General features: G+C 44.4%; 1 long non-coding RNA gene across 1 annotated transcript; it reads left to right on the top strand.

The window, feature by feature from the left end:
- Positions 1-8,032: 8,032 nt before the first annotated feature.
- LOC117976562 (uncharacterized) lies at positions 8,033-14,082 on the top strand. The gene is made up of 3 exons (XR_004667256.3): positions 8,033-9,284; positions 9,816-9,948; positions 10,408-14,082. It is a non-coding gene; the product is annotated as an uncharacterized LOC117976562 (long non-coding RNA).
- Positions 14,083-15,425: the final 1,343 nt, after the last annotated feature.

Raw genomic sequence — 15,425 nt, forward strand, 5'->3', positions numbered from 1 at the left:
AGGGAGATAAAGTGCTTGCCTTATAGAGTCCTGCTTGGTAAATTGTGAAGAGTAGGCAAACCTAAGCTCCTATTATTATTTAATCTCAGAAGGTAACCAGCACAGACTAGAAGGGAAGGATAAGCTCTTTTTGAAGAATCATGCACTTAACTCCGTTGCATGAATGTGGTCCCTGATGAAGACATCGACTGCCCCTCTGTCCTATTTTCCACTTTGCATTTTGTTCCTGAAAGGAAAAGATGCTGTTTTTATGCTCATTGGTTATGATGTGTCACCCAATTACTGCATCTGGCTCTTTCATCCTCTTGAGATCTTTCTGCATACAGGCGGCTCAATAAAAAGTCTCTGGAGTCCAAGATGAGACTAAAAAGCAGGAAGAACTTTGTCACATTATTGCATCTTAAGATAAACATCCTAGCTGAGGTCTAAGCAGTATTGATTTAACAGAAAATTTGCTGAGCTAGGCTCCCATCCACCCATGTCCATCTCCCAAGAGGAAGAACATGAGAGGGTTAGAATGAAAGCAGGAAAGCAGATGGTGAATGCACCTGAGAAGGGGCCCTCTTCCCCAGAGTCAGCTTCAAAGTGGGCTGGATGGTAGTGTCCCCTGATAAGTGTGGGTATTGAAGAGTTCGGGAACTGTGCCCTAATTCTTGACTGGGACCCAGGCATTATGCAGGTGTTCCTTATACCCCTGTGGCCTAAGAGCAGAAGGCAAAGACTGTTATGTGACAAGCTGACAGCAGAAAGGATCTGAAGTGGCCACCCTCACTTTCCTCAGGCTCCAAAGCAGTGTGAAAGAATTCCAACTTTCCCTGTATCTCCATTAAAGACAAAGACAGCCAGCAGGCAGATATTGATGGCATCAGCACCATGGCAAAGGAGAGGGACAGGTAAGCCGCACCCCAGGTAACCATACCTGAGCATCAGGTAGAGGCCAGCACAATGGTACCAGGTGACACCCAGGTATCAGATGCTTCCCCACCTGTAATGCCTATTCAGTGCATGACGTTTAGAATTCAGATGCAATCCTAAGGAGGAGTGTTTTGGGAGGGAGAAAGACCTGAATCAAAGGGGAAGGCTTGACTGAGGCAGCCTGGAATTGGCTTGACTAAGTGATTGGTCAGCAGTGGGGATGGAGACATTTATAGAGATTTAAGTTATGGAAAATAAGAAAGTAGACATGCATTTCTGGTACCCATAAGAAATATCACTCTCTATGAACAGTTGTTTGTGTGTCTGGATCCCTGCTAGATTGTAAATTGGGTAGCTTATGCATCACTGCTGTCCACAAGCCCAGGGTTTGCCCATTGGTATGGTCTGTCTATGTCTCCACCCAAATCTCATCTTGAATTGTAGTTCCCATAATCCCCACATGTCATGGGAGGAACCAGGTGGAGATAATTGAATCATGGAGGTGGCTTCCCCGCTCCTGTTCTCATGATAGTTAATAAGTGTCACAAGATCTGATGGTTTTATAAAGGGCAGTTCTCCTGCAAACGCTCTCTCACTTATTGCCATGTAAGATGTGCCTTTGCGCCTCTGATATGGTTTGGCTCTGTGTCTCCACCCAAATCTCATCTTGTAGTTCCCATAATTCCCACATGTTATGGGAGGGGCCCAGTGGGAGATAATTGAATCATGGGGGCAGATCTTTCCCATGCTGTTCTCATGATAGCGAATAAGTCTCACGAGATCCAATGGTTTTAAAAATGAGAGTTGGCCAGGCGCAGTGGCTCACACCTGTAATCCCAGCACTTTGGGAGGCCGAGGTGGGCAGATCACGAGGTCAGGAGATCAAGACCATTCTGGCTAACACAGTGAAACCCCGTCTCTACTAAAAACACAAAAAATTAGCCAGGCGTGGTGGTGTGTGCCTGTAGTCCCAGCTACTCGGGAGGCTGAGGCAGAAGAATGGTGTGAACCTGGGAGGTGGAACTTGCAGTGAGCCGAGATCACGCCACTGCACTCCAGCCTGGGCGACAGAGCGAGACTCTGTCTCAAAAAAAAAAAAAAAAAAAAAAAAAAGAGAGTTTCCCTGCACATGCTCTTTTTGCCTGCTGCCATCTGTGTAAGATGTGACTTGCTCCTCCTTGCCTTCCTCCATGATTGTGAGGCCTCCCCAGCCATGTGGAACTGTAAGTCTAATAAGCCTCTTTCTTTTGTAAATTGCCCAGTCTCAGGTATGTCTTTATCAGCAGTGTGAAAACATACTAATACAGTAAATTGCTACCAGTAGAGTGGGGCGCTGCTGAAAAGATACGCAAAATTGTGGAAGCAACTTTGGAACTGGGTCACAGGCAGAGGTTGGAATGGTTTGGTGGGCTCATAAGAAGAGAGGAAAATGTGGGAAAGTTTGGAACTTCCTAGAGACTTGTTGAATGGCTTTGACCAAAATACTGATAATGAATATGGACAATGAAATCCAGGCTGAGGTGGTCTCAGATGGAGATGAGGAACTTGATTGAAACTGGAGCAAAGGTGACTCTTGTTAGGTTTTAGCAAAGAGACTGGCAGCATTTTGCCCCAGCCCTAGACACTTGTGGAACTTTGAACTTGAGAAAGGTGATTTAGGGTATCTGATTGAAGAAATTACTAAGTAGCAAAGCATTCAAGATGTGACTTGGGTGCTGTTAAAGGCATTCAGTTTTAAAAGAGAAACAGAGCATAAAAGTTGGTAAAATTCACAGCCTGACAATGCAACAGAAAAGAAAATCCCATTTTTTGAGGAGAAATTCAAGCCAGCTGCAGAAAATTTGCTAATGAATGAGAAGCCAAATGTTAGTCCCCAAGACATTGGGGAAAATGTCTCCAGGGCATGTCAGAGGTCTTCACAGCAGCCCCTTTCATTATAGATCTGGAGGCCCAGGGGGAAACACGGGTTTATTGGGCCAGGCCCAGGGTCCCAGTGCTGTGTGCAGTCTAGGGACTTGGTGCCCTGCATTCCAGCTGCTCCAGCCATGGCTGAAAAAGGCCAACATAGAGCTCAGGCCATGGCTTCAGAGGGTGCAAGCCTCAAGCATTGGCAGCTTCCACATGGTGTTGAGCCTGTGAGTGCACAGAAGTCAAGAACTGGGGCTTGGGATCCTCAACCTAGATTTCAGAGGATGTATGGAAATGCCTGGATGTCCAAGTAGTAGTTTGCTGCAGTGGCAGGCTCTCATGGAGAACCTCTGCTAGGACAGTGCAAAACGAAAATGTGGGGTCAGAGCCCCCACACAGAGTCCCTACTGGGGCACCGCCTAGTGGAGCTGTGAGAAGAGAGCCATGTCCTTCAGATCCCAGAATGGTAGATCCACTGACAGCTTACACCTTGCACCTGGAAAAGCTGCAGACACTCAATGCCAGTCCATGAAAGCAGCCAGGAGGGAGGCCGTACCCTGTAAAGCAACAGTGGCGGAGCTGCCCAAGACTGTAGGAGCCCACCTCTTGCATCATCATGACCTAGATGTGAGACATGGAGTCAAAGGAGATCATTTCAGAGCTTTGAGATTTGACTGCCATGCTGGATTTCAGACTTGCATGAGGCCTGTATCCCCTTCGTTTTGGCCAATTTCTCCCATTTGGAATGGCTGTATTTACCCAATGCCTGTACCCCCATTGTATCCAGGAAGTAACTAATTTGCTTTTGATTTTATAGGCTCATAGGCAGAAGGGACTTGCTTTGTCTCAGATGGGACTTTGGACTGTGGACTTTTGAGTTAATGCTGAAATGAGTTAATACTTTGGGGGACTGTTGGGAAGGCATAATTGATTTTGAAATGTGAGACATTAGACTGGGGAGGGGCCAGGGGTGGAATGATATGGTTTGGCTGTGTCCCCACCTAAATCTCATCTTGTAGCTCCCATAATTCCCGTGTGTTGTGGGAGAGATCCAGTAGAAGATAATTGAATCAAGGGGGTGGGGCTTTCCCATGCTGTTCTTGTGGTAGTGAATAAGTCTCAGGAGATCTGATGGTTTTAAAAATGAGAGTTTCCCTGCACAAGCTCTTTTGGCCTGCTGTCATCTATGTAAGAAGTGATTTGCTCCTCCTTGCCTTCTGCCATGATCGTGAAGCCTCCCCAGCCACGTGGAACTGTAAGTCCATTAAACCTCTCTCTTATAAATTGCCTAGTCTCAGGTATGTCTTTATCAGCAGTGTGAAAACGAACTAATACATTCTCCTTCACCTTCCACCATGATTGTGAGGCCTCCACAGACATGTGGAACCTTGACTCCATTAAACCTCTTTTTCTGTATAAGTTACCCAGTCTCAGGCATTTCTTTATAGCGGTATGAAAATGGGCTAATACAGCTGGGTGCAGTGGCTCACACCTGTAATCCCAGCACTTTGGGAGGCTGAGGTGGGTGGATAACGAGGTCAGGAGTTCAAGACCAGCCTGGCCAAGATGGTGAAACCCCCATCTCTACTTAAAATACAAAAAAATTAGCCAGGCAGCGAGCGCCTGTAATCCTAGCTACTTGGGAGGCTGGGGTGGAGAATTGCTTGAACTTGGGAGACAGAGGTTGCAGTGAGCAGAGATTGCGCCACTGCACCCCAGCCTGGGAGACAGAGTGAGACTCTGTCTCAAAAAAACAAAAAAAAAAAAAAAAGAAAGAAAAGAAAAGAAAATGGCCTAACACACCCATCCTAGGCCTACCTGCAAAGTTTGCAAAATCACTCTGAAATGAGCTGAGTTGGAGCCAGTATGCTCCAGCATACCTGGCCTGTGGCCTTTCTTCCCCCTTGCTTATCTGTTGTTGCAGCTCAGAAGCCTGTATGCATTTTCGCTCATTCACTTATTCATTTACTCAGAAAATATGAAAATATTTATTGTGTGCTTGAATTGTGAAGCTCTATAGATGCAAGTGAGAAAAAGAAGTGGAGATTTTAAGCGAGGCTTTGGGTTGGCATGTTTTTTGGTTTTTGTTTTTAATTTTCCAGAGTCCTGTCCTACTTGTCATCTCACTATAGTTTCACAGCCACAGCAGAGGCAAAGGGAAGCAGATGGTGTTAAGTTCACTGTACAGGTGAAGAAAAGGAAAGACAAGTTGAGCTTTTACCAAAGTGACACAAAAATTTGTGGTAGAGATGGCGTGACAAACAACTCGCAGTTTTCCTGACTCTTGTTCATGCTGTTAGGTAAAAAGACATCAGAACATTTGTTTGGGTTAAAAGTGCAATCAGCCAATGGAAAGAGCTTCTCATGGCCAAAGCTAGAGCAATTTGAGCAACATAAATAAAGTAGTATTGGATTATACCCCGAAGTATAAAATACATATCCAAGAGTCTATGCTGATACAAATAAATGACAAAATAAATAAGTAATGGGGGAGAATAGCCAAATATCCCTGCAGCAGAATTCCAAATAATTTATGTAGACATTCCATGCTCCAGGAGGTAGAGCATAATTCCCCACTACTCAAGTGCAGGCCGCACATAGTGATTTCCTTCCTAAGAGTCCAGTAGGGACAGAGGGAAAAAAGGTACATTTATAGTGGAGCAACCTGACGAACACCACCTCAGCCAGCTGATCAAGGTCAACATCAACCGTGATAAGTCATGTCCCTTAGTAACATGTGATGAGAATAACATTGCGTCTTTGTGGTCTCGCTCTCAAAAACTCATGATACCAGTTTAATCATATAAAAAAAAATCAGGTGAATCCCAATTAAGGGACTGAATTAGTCCATTTTCACGCTGCTGATAAAAACATATCTGAGATTGGGTAATTTATAAAGAAAAAGAGGTTTAATGGACTCACAGTTCCACGTGGCTGGGAGGCCTCACAATCATGGCGGAAGGCAAAAGCCATGTCTTACATGGCGACAGGCAAGAGAGGATATGAGAGCCATGTGAAACGGGTTTCCCCTTATAAAAGCATCAGATCTCATGAGACTTATTCACTACCATGAGAACAGTATGGGGGAAACCACCCCCATGATTCAATTATCTCCCACTGGGTCCCTCCCACAACACGTGGGAATTATGGGAGCTACAGTTCAAGATGAAATTTGGGTGGGAACACAGCCAAACCATATCAGGGACATTCTACAAAATATGTAACCAGTACTCCTGGAAACTGTCAAGGTCATTAGAAAAAACAAGGAGAGTCTGAGAAACTATACTAGCCAACAGGAGCCTAAGGAGACAGGATGGCTAAATACAATGTGGTCTCCTGGATGAGATCTTGAAACAAAGAACATTAGGTAAAAAACAAAGAAATCTGAACAAAGTATGAACTTTAGTGCATAATAATTGATCGATTTTGGTTCACTCATTGTGACTCATATACCATCCTAATGTAAGATGTTAATAACAGGAGAAACTGGGCATGAGGGTATATGGGAAACTCTGCACTAATGTCATAACTTTGCTGTAAAGTAAAAATAAAAATAGTTTATGAAAGGCTGGGTACAGTGGCTCACACCTGTAATCTCAGCACTCAGGAGGCTGAGGCAGGAGGATGACTTGAGCCCTGGAGTTTGAGACCAGTCTGGACAACATAGGGAGACCCTGTCTCTACAAAATTTTAAAAATTAGCTGAGTGGTGGTATGCACCTGTGGTCCCAGCTATTCAGGGCACTGAGATGGGAGGATCACTTGAGCTGGGAGTTCAAGGCTGCAGTGAGCTGTGATCATGCCACTGCACCCCAGCCTGGGTGACAGAGTAAGACCCTGTTTGGAAAAATAAATAAATAAATAAAAAGAGCCAGGCATGGTAGTGTGCACTTGTAGTCCCAACTACTTGAGAGGCTGAGGCAGGAGGATCACGTGGGTCCAGGAGTTTGAGGCTGCAGTGTGTTATGATTGCCTCTGTAAATAGCCACTGCACTCCAGCCTGGGCAACATAGTAAGACCCCATCCCTAAAAAAAATAAGAATAATAAAATAAAATTTAAAAAGATGAATTGTGCAATGGAAAATGTACAACCAATGTATTGCCGGCATAATAAAGTGGCGGGAGGGTTGGCGGGAGGAAAGTGCTATACAAGCCTTTATTCTGCTTTCTCTTCATTCTTTGGGGTTGACAGTCAGCTTTGGTTGCAGCAGCACAGAAAAAGGACTCCTGTGTTCCTGACACAAATCTTCAGCCCTTCCAGTGACTGGCTGGTCCTGGATAAATGTTTTCCCTGCTGTCATCTCTAAAAGCTTTGTTCTCCTGAATCAATAAGCCTATGCACATCACTGTGGTCGTCCTTCTGGCTTACCTGGAATTTGGATCATCTACTGCATCATCGGGTTTATTTTCAGAGCCCAAACAAGAGTGGGAAATGAGTGGGAAATTGGGAGTCGGAAAACCTGTGAGCATCACCTAATTGTGATGCCCCTGACTTAACCTTTCTCATTCTCTATTTCTTCAGCCATAAAATAAAGATAATGACGGTCCCTGGGGTAGCAAAAGATTAAATGGTGTAACGTATGTGAAAGCTTTCTGTGACCTAGAAAGGGCTGCAAAATTTTATTTTGGAATGTCCTTGTCTTTGGGGAGGCTAGGACTTCGTGCATCTTTTCTCCTTAAGCAGTTCTCTGGATTATTCTCTCAATCCAGTTCAACAGATATTTGTCAAGTATCATTAATATGTCAGGTACATTAAGAAGTGCCTCAGCATGGAAACGTTGGAAGATGGAGAAACACGGGCTTCTCAGAATTCGCATGAGAATAGCTGTGTGTGGCTAGATGGATAAGCTGCCTGGGCGGGGAATGATAGCCCACTAGAAGCATGCATCAATTATGATGTATTTGGTTATTAGAATTGAAAACCCAAATCAAAATGGCCTGAAAAAGTCACTGGCTCACCTAACTGAAAGGCCCAGACCTGCGTGGGCTTCAGGAATCAATGACATATGGTGGCTTAACCACAGCATCAAAGACTCAGTTTTATCTTTTTCTGTTCTGTTATCTACAGCAATGGCTTCATCCTAAAATGGCCTCCCCCATGGTTATTAGGATGGCTGCCAGCAGCATGTAGGGCTCTTAGTCCTTATTCACAATGGGGTGTGGTGGGGGGTAGCACTTATAAAATAAAGCCACAGTCCATGAACTTAACCACACTATCTGAATTAGCCACCCCACCTCCAGTCTCTTGCTAGTCCCTAACTCTGTATCATTTCTTTACACAATTTGAAATATTATGTTTTTTAAATATTACTTATTATTTATTTGCATATCTACTCATTTATACTCAATTCTCCCTCTGAAATATAAGTTCCATGAGGGCGTGGATTTCATTTTGTTCACCACTGTTCCTTAAACCACCTTCTAAGGAGAGTGGTTCCCTCTTTAGTCCATGAGATAGAGGCTGAGCCTGCTACGAGGAGTCTTCCCTCTCTGCCCTCCTTCCTATGCCCATGGTGCTTCCTGCCTGGGTCCTGACACTGATTAGGGTGCTACCAATCAGGATTTTGCTGGAATGAAAGATCACAGGTGGCTCATGTCTGTAATCCCAGCACTTTGGGAGGCTGAGATGGGAGGATCGCTTGAGCCCAGGAGTTTGAAACCAGCCTGGGCAACATAGTGAGACTCTGTCTCTAAAAAAAAAAAAATAGAAAAAAAATGAGCCAGGTGTGGTGGTGAATGCCTGTAGTCTCAGCTACTCGGGAGGCTAAGGCAGGAGGATTTCTTGAGCCCTGGAAGTCATGGCTGCAGTGAGCTGTGATCACTGCACTGCCCTCCAGCCTCGGCAACAGAGTGAGACCCTGCCTAAAAAAAAGAAGAAGATCACAGGTGCCCCTTGAAGGGGATCTTTCTAAATGAAGACAGCCTAAGTTGGCATAGCCTAGGTGGAAAAACAGGACAGGTGATCAGAGGAGCTGGAGTAAATTTGGGGAGACAAAATTGATAAAAAGTATCACCCTTGAAGGAAGGAGGAAAGGGGGTAGTGACAGCGAGGTCAGTAGTCAAGTGGGTGAAAAATACAATGGCGTGAGGTGAAGGGTCCAGGACGGAGTCTCAGCAGGGTGGGCACATGGACTCCTGGCACACACACCTTCTGCCCACATTCCTGAGCACGTTACCCACACTTTTGCATGGCAATGCTCCAAGGGCCCTGTGAAATATGAATAATAGTTCTTCACATTTTAAGAGCATTTTATAACTTACAGGACATGTTCCCAGACATTATCTCATTTCATCGTCACAGCCATTCTGTGGGGCTAGTTTGATTATTCTGATTCTGAAAGTGAAAAAAACAAGCCTCAGAACAATTTTCCAAACACCACACAGTTAAGACAAAGGAAAGCTGGATCCAGATATTCATTCTCCTTCGAGTCCTGAGTTCATCTTACACCATTGGAAAACACGGTAATGATGTCCTGAGATGAAAATACATTGAAAACTGCTTAGGGCTAGGTTTTTTGTTTTGTATTTATTTTTTCTGTTTAGGGTTGAGTTGCTTCGTACTTTCGTACACATAGAAAATTTTCCATAATAAAACTTTTAAGAAATTTTAAAGAATAGAGTTGAGTTGCTTGGTCAGCCCCTGGAAGAGTAAATCCAGGGGAGGTCAGGCCCCAAGGAAGTCAGGTGCTGAAGGGTTTAGGCTTCAGCCTTTAAGATTTAACTTTAAAAAAGAAGGAGGAACATTTGGGAATAAGGAACAAGGAAAATCATATGCGTGCTCAAGCAGCTAAAAAAAAAAAAAAGAAAAAAAAAAGACACAAAGGAATGATTTGTTCCCTCCGGGTTTTATATTCTCTTGCCAGATCTTTTAATTATGCTTCTATTCTTTTTTCTCAAATTTAATTTTCCCCCAGACTTAAATAAAGAACAGATGATGCTTCATAGAAGACTTGGTAAAATAGCCTTTCATAAGTTATTTCTGCTTGGGTGCAGGTCCTGGCTTGATCTCCAATTTGCTGTGTGATCCTGGGTTGTTATTTACCTCCTGGAAGGTTCAGTCTCTCCAACTGTAACATCGGATTTAGAATATGTGCCACTAAATGGCCTCAAGAAAAAGGAAAAGAAGGTAGGTGATAGCCACAAAGGCACTTGGATGTTTTCCATAGAGAGATGTCTTAGGTTTGGAGACATTACCATTAGAGCATTTCTCAGAACCACCTAGTCTGTGAGTTACTACAGACAGGGCCCTCTGCTGCCCTGGCATTAAAGTTGACAGGGCCTTTATAATCTATGTGGGCTGGGAAGGGACCTCAGGTCTGAATCCTTTGCTCTTTCTGGTCCTCCAGGCTGTCCCCTGGTTGATTTGTTTGGTTTGACAGTTTTCATCTCATAAAGTGTTAACAAGTTGCTCTGGTGCATCAGGAAAGAGAATCTGAGAAAGAGAAATAGTCCTTGATTATCCTTGCTAAAGGCAGAGCATAAGCTCAAAGAGCAGATAATCTCAAAGAGCATGGTCATTTAAATTCAGCATTGCAGTAATAATTTTAAAAGTTTTATCTTCATAATTTTATTTTGTTTTGTTCAGGCTGAGCTTTGCAAGAGGCAAGGGAGCAGCAGCCCAGATAGATGTTGCGTGCTGGGAGGAAGATTGGGGTTAATCCTGGCTCAAGGTTTTCTTCTCTTTGCCATCACTTTTGAAGACTTCAGTACACAGGCCGGCAGTGCATCTGACAGCTTGGTCTCCCAGGTCTTCTTGTCTTCTCAACACCACTGATATTCTCTCAACAAATGATCCTTTTGATGACACTGACTATCAAGTCTTCATTCAAAATCATTCATTCATTCATTCAATAGGCAAGTTCCAAGTGACTCCTAAATGTCAAGAACTTCTTAAGGATTCGGAGTATAAAAATTAGAAAATTTCCTCGACCTTGAGATCCATTGTGAGAAACAGATGAATAAACTACAGGTTCATTAATGACTATCATAATGGAATGCCCTAGGGGAATGTGAAGAAGGAGCCCTCTCTAAGCCCAGGTGAGTCAGAAAAGACTTTTAGGAGAAGGTGACACTTGGACTGGAAGGATAGGGAGAATTTTTATTTGCTTTTCTTGCTTTTCTTTCTTTCTCTTTCTTTCTTTCTCTCTCTCTCTCTTTCTTTCCTTCCTTCCTTCCTTTCTTTTTCTTTCTTTCTTTCTTTCTTTCTTTTTCTCTCTCTCTCTCTTTCTTTCTTTCTTTCTTCCTTTCTTTCCTTCTTTTTTTTTTGTGACAGAGTCTCGCTCTGTCCCCAAGGCTGGAGTGCAGTGGCGCAATCTCGGATCACTGCAACTTCTGCCTCCCGGAAGTTCAACCGATTGTCACCTCAGTCTCCCGAGTAGCTGGGATTACGGGTGTGCGCCACCATGTCCAGCTAATAGGGAGAAATTTTCAATGTGGATAGATTAAGGGAAGGTGTTCTAGGAAGAGGGTGCGGCACATGCGCAGGTGTGGAGGCGTGGTAAAGCAGTGGCATATTCAAGGAGTTGAGCAAGCAGTTTGATTAGCTGTGGAGGAGCAAGAGATGAGGCTAGACAGGTAAATTGGTGCCAGATCCAGTGCTGGGTCTATTGTGAAGGAGAAGGGGAACTAGTTCGGAGATTTTCCCCAGACTTAATTGAATCAGATTCTCATTTTAAAAAGTGCACTGGTAGAAATGTGAATAGATTAGAGGCATGTGAGATTGAAGGTGCAGGGTGGGTGGCAGAGGGACCTGCTGGGAGCCATCACAGTAAAGCACCTGAGAATGGATAAGGACCTTTACTAAGGCAGTGCCTGTGGAGAAGGTGAGAGGGCTAGAGAGATCTGAGCAGAAGTATAAAGGACTTGGCGACCATGGAGTGTGGAGGATAGATATGAAAAAGGGAGTCTAGAATTACTCCCAGGTTTGGGGCTTAGCTGATTGTGGAGATAGTTATACTGTTGGCTTATATAGAAAATATAAGAGGAGATTCAGGATTGGGAGAAAAGATGATTTGTTTAGCTCTGAAACTACTGACTTTAAGGTGGGTATGGTTGGGCATCTATGGGGAGATTGCCAGTGGACAAATGGGTTTCAGGCTTTACAAGTCATAGCTGGGTGCAGTGGTTCAACCCTGTAATCCCAGCTACTTGGGAGGCTGAGATGGGAGCATCACTTGAGCCCAGGAATTTGAGGCTGCAGTGAGTTATGATCATGCCACTACACTCCAGCCTGGGCAGTAGAGTGAGACCCCATCTCTGAAAAATAAATACATAAATATTTAAAAAATGATTTGGAAATCGGGAGAGAGTTTAGTGCCAGAGACTCTTACCATAGATGCAAGTGAGATCGCCATGGGAAAGTGGGTGGAGAGCCAAGGGACCATGGATACACCAAGGTTTAAAGGTAAACAGAGCAGGAGGAACAAGGTAAGAAGACTAAGAGAAAGGCCAGAAATGCATGAGAGAAACCAGGCAGTAATGTGAGGGAAGCCAGGCCTGGGGGAGATTTAAGAAGGGAAAGTGCACAATTCTATCAAGTTCCTTAGGGACGATAAGTATGATGAAGGCCAGAAATAGGGAAAGGAAGAGAGGATTGGTAGGATAAGGTCCAAATAGCTGATGGGCTTGAAGAAGAGCCTTTGATAGAAGGAGGGCCATTTTTCCCTAATATGAAATGAAAGGAGATAAATATGAGAGCAATCTACCTGTACCTCTTTCCCTTCATAACCAAGGGCTATTCAACATTCATCAGAGCACCTCTGATGAAGGTGCATAGCTGGGAATGGAATTCAGCACATATTGATGGTCAGGTCCTGTGCTAGATACTTTATGTAAATCATCTCACTGCAGCCCTTTGAGGCTGACAGCATAATCCTCCCTTTCAAGATGAGGAAATCAAGGCTCAGCATGGCCAAGTCAACTGCTTGTCTCTTTCCTCTCCACTGATTGCCAGGTCACATTCCCCAAAACGGATCTGTGAAGAGCCTTTTATTTCTCACTGGCTCGAGCTCCTAATGCCGATAAGTGAAAATAAAGATAGACTTGGGCCAGATGTAGGATGCTATTTCTACCACGAACACATTCACAGGAACATACTTAAATCAATGGGTAGAAGAGAGATAAGACACTGCACAAAGATGCTTTCTTTCTTTTTCTTTTTCTTTTTCTTTTTTTTTTTTTTTTTTTGAGACTGAGTCTCGCTCTGTAGCCCAGGCTGGAGTGCAGTGGCACGATCTTGGCTCACTGCAAGCTCCACCTCCCAGGTTCACACCATTCTCCTGCCTCAGCCTCCCGGGTAGCTGGGACTACAGGCACCTACCACCACGCCTGGCTAATTTTTGTGTATTTTTAGTAGAGATGGGGTTTCATCGTGTTAGCCAGGATGGTCTCGATCTCCTGACCTCATGATCCACCCTCCTCGGCCTCCCAAAGTGCTAGGATTACAGGTGTGAGCCACCGTGCTCGGCTACAAAAATGCTTTCTTTCAAAGGGGCAAAGGACAGCTGGGGGGAGGGGGGCACGAGGGGAGTGGGTGATGTTGGGGAGGGAGGTCAGCCAGGATGACTTCAGGGCTGCTTGGGAATACCTGGTTCATTTTATCTTGAAAGTTGGTGATGTAAAGCAAAATAAAAGTCTCAGGATTTCCAAACTCATTATGCCAAAGGAAGAGTTAAGCCTGAGTCAGGTAACATTACCATCCTTTTCCCAAACAGACAGCGATTACTTCCCAACCTTGTGTCAAAGCATTATACATTAACCAGACCCCCACAAAGGCAAAAGGCCTCCTGCACCCCTCTGGATGACTGCCCTCACAAGGGATGACCCCTTAACCTTTCAAGATGTATATCCTCCTATAAAACAAGTACATGTCAATTGTAACTTTAGGTCTGTAAGCTGAATTTAACTCCTAAAACTAAGGTCTGTTAAATCTCACATGGACAAATATCGAGCTTATCTCCCCAGGTACAGAACAAGGACTAGACGAGATCAATCATTCCTTCCTCCACCCTGCCATGTCTACATAATTGACTCTTCGTTTTTACTCCCTCTTCTTTAAATGTTCACTGAATCTTGTGTACAATGTAGATTTACTGGGCACTAAGTAGAGCCTCACAAGAATGTAATCGTTTGCCTCACCGCCTAGTCCCCACTTCCTGCATGCTTTTCGCCTTTAAAGAAACATATAAATGCTGAGCCTCCTGAAAACCTCTTTGGACAGCACAGGCCACAGGGGCTTCTATGACCTGTATTTTTCCCAGGTGTTCCCTCAGGCTCTGGCTCAATAAACCTTGGGTGATTGAGACTCCTGCCTCATTCTCTCATTTGGGTTGACAGTGTCATGTTTAAACTCATATGTTCACAGTGTTTTTCTACCCTGTGAGGCTGATGGTCTTATTAGTATAATCTGTATTTTAAAGATAAGCAGAGGCTTGGGGGCTTGCCCATGTTCCTTTGGCTTTAGGAGCTAGGACTTAACTCAGTGCTATGAATCCAGAGGCTGGGATGTTCTAATACCCAAGCATGAATGATTCTTCCACTAATAATCACCTCGCACTTGTGCCTGTGGGCCTTACCATGGCTTACAGGACCCTGTGTACCCCGGCATTCAGTACCCCTCCTAAAGAAAAAAATAATTCATGACACTTGTTAAAGATGCTAAGGAAGATTTTATTCAGCGGGACTACTAGAATGGGATTTTGTAGTAGGAGAGAGAGATCAGGATCAATTCCAAAAACAACAAGGACAAGTGGAGATTTATAGACAAGGAGCAGGGTAGGGGTCAGTGGATGGAAAATTACTAAGAAGAAATGTCACAACTTGAATGATTCTTGCTGAAGGCAGTCCAGCGGAATAATAAGGAGGTTGATCAGATATCAAGAGTGGGGAATTTTCGCTGAAATGACCCAGTAGGATTCTTGCTAAAACTGGACCAAATAGGATGACAACGCCCAAGGTCAGGTATTAGTCAGAAAGAGGACTCAGAGAAGCCTGAGTCAAGTCTGGTCAAAAGAGAGTCTTTGTCACAACCCTGACGTCATTGCCGACCCTGCTCTCCCCTCGCTCAAAACCCTACATCACGGGCCTTTTTCTGCACCAGGCTACGCCCACCTCAGGCCTTTGCACCTGCTAGTCCTGGATGCCTTTCTTAGCGGGTGTCTGGGGGCCAGGGCCCTTGGCCTTTCAGGTCTTACCCAAATATCCCCTTCTCAATGAGACTGTCCCTAGCTTCCATGTTTATGAGCACACGTCCGCACACCCTCAGCATTTTCCACACCTCTTCCCTGATTGATTTTTCACCCTAGCACATATCACCATCTCATACACTACATATTTTCTTTATATATTTGTTTATTGGCTATTTTCCCCACAACTAGAATGTCTGTTCTATGAAGGAGGAACTTGCGTCTGTTCTGTTCACAGCTTTATCCTCAACACCAGGAGCAGCATCTGGCACCTACGAGGGGCTCACTCTTTAAATGAATTGGACACCTGGATGAGGGTCTCTATAAATACCCTTGGATCCAGATGATCTATGTCAGTACCAAAGGATAAGAATCCCCAATAGTAGGCCGAGCGCAGTGGCTCACGCCTCTAATCCCAGCA

Source organism: Pan paniscus, chromosome 19 (genome assembly GCF_029289425.2).
Source record: "Pan paniscus chromosome 19, NHGRI_mPanPan1-v2.0_pri, whole genome shotgun sequence".
Taxonomy (NCBI): domain Eukaryota; kingdom Metazoa; phylum Chordata; class Mammalia; order Primates; family Hominidae; genus Pan; species Pan paniscus.